Consider the following 1,876-nt stretch of genomic DNA (forward strand, 5'->3'; position numbering starts at 1 on the left):
AGCTGACGATGGGAATAACATCCAACGCTCGAAGACTCCTCCGCAAGCTTTACTATGCCTAACAAACACATCCGACCTGATGTAGAGCACACATTCACATTAGACCCACCAACGGACCCAAAGCCAATTCCGATCATCCCATACTGGGCCAACGAACTTTCAAGGATCTACAATGGCCCTATTCATGATACACACGAGCAGCCGTCCAATCATGAACAAACTCCTACAGTCCACAACTAAACTCTCACATTAGCGATAGTACCAGAATCTCCATACTTGCTTTCAATACTTAACAATCAAGTGACTAACATATTGCACTTATACCATCTTCCCGTTCTCAGGTGACATTAAGATAACGCCAGCTTACTCTGAACTTTTGGATCCTTTCCCCTGCAACTTCGAGCTTGGGACATTCTCATCAAGATGAACCGCAACCTTGATCCTCAACCTCCAATTTCCATACCGCTCACTGCACCTATCATGCCGCTACACGAGAGCACAAGAATTCATTATAAACCCTGAACTACTAGTAGAATAAATACTTCATTGGCTAGAAACCTTTCACTTAAATCATTTTAGAAAAACCATTGCAATACGCAACTGAATTCCCAACCGCAGAAAATACAAACCTCAAGTGGTGACGTAATTTTTCCCATCTTTGAACAGAGTGGGCCAGAAAAAACCCGTTTCAACTACTTTTGCGGCTGTTTTTCTTCCTCCATAGTGTCCTCCTATAGCTCCATCATGATAGTGGCTTAGGATGTTGTTTATTTATATTTCTGGTACACATTTCCGGATCATGCCTTCTGCACAAAATTTAAATAAGTAAGGATCTTCCAAAAAATAACATCTTATTTCTTTTTTGAGTTTTTTCTTTATTCATAATAAAAATCTTTTGGCATACATCCTCCAACTAAGTAGTTGGCAACGTCAGCAAACCAAGGTGGCTGATTTGTAACTGTGGTAATTGTATAAATATGCTCATCAGGGAATTCCTCCTTGATATATGTTGTCTCAGTTGGAGAATTTTCTAATCGTGACAAATGGTCAGCTACCGGATTTTCTGAACCTTTCCTATCTTTTATTTCAAGATCAAATTCTTGCAAAAGAATTATCCATTTTAGTAATCTAGGTCTAGCATCTTTCTTTGCTAAGAGGTACTTTAAAGTAGCATGATCAGTAAATACTCTAACCTTCATTCCTATCAAATATGAATGAAATTTGTCAAATGCAAATACAACTGCCAGTAGCTCCTTCTCAGTTGTGGCATAATTTCTTTGAGCTTCAATGAGGGTTCTTGTCACGATCCAAAATCCAATATAGGTCGTGATGGCGCCTAATGCCGCTGTCAGGCAAACTAACGTTAATTTATCAATTTATTTACTCATTTTATTACTTTAGAGATCATAATCTCCATTACTTAAATAGTATAAAATGGAATTTACAGGGTAAAAAGATAATAACTACGTGAACTACAATAACGAACAACCAGTAGGAGGCCCCAAAACCCGCTGTCGCAAGTGCATGAATATTTTCTACGGAGTACAATAATAATATGACACATGTCCCGAATGTAGTAGGATAGAATAAAATAAACAGTACAATGGAGATCCGGTGGACTGCGATGCGTATCCTAGAATTCAACTCACCTAAATTTTCCTCAACAGGTGCACCTACGAGCCAAGGTGATCATCAAATGAACTTGTCAGATCCTGCACATTTAGTACAGAAGTGCAGCATGAATACGTAAATCAACGCGTACCCAGTAAGTATCTAGCCTAACCCCGGAGAAGTAGTAACGAGGGGTCGACATCAACACTTACTAAAGGTCCAATATAACAATGTAATAAAACATAAGCAGATATAAGGCATATGA

The sequence above is a fragment of the Nicotiana tomentosiformis genome, chromosome 6, assembly GCF_000390325.3.
Source record: "Nicotiana tomentosiformis chromosome 6, ASM39032v3, whole genome shotgun sequence".
Classification (NCBI taxonomy): domain Eukaryota; kingdom Viridiplantae; phylum Streptophyta; class Magnoliopsida; order Solanales; family Solanaceae; genus Nicotiana; species Nicotiana tomentosiformis.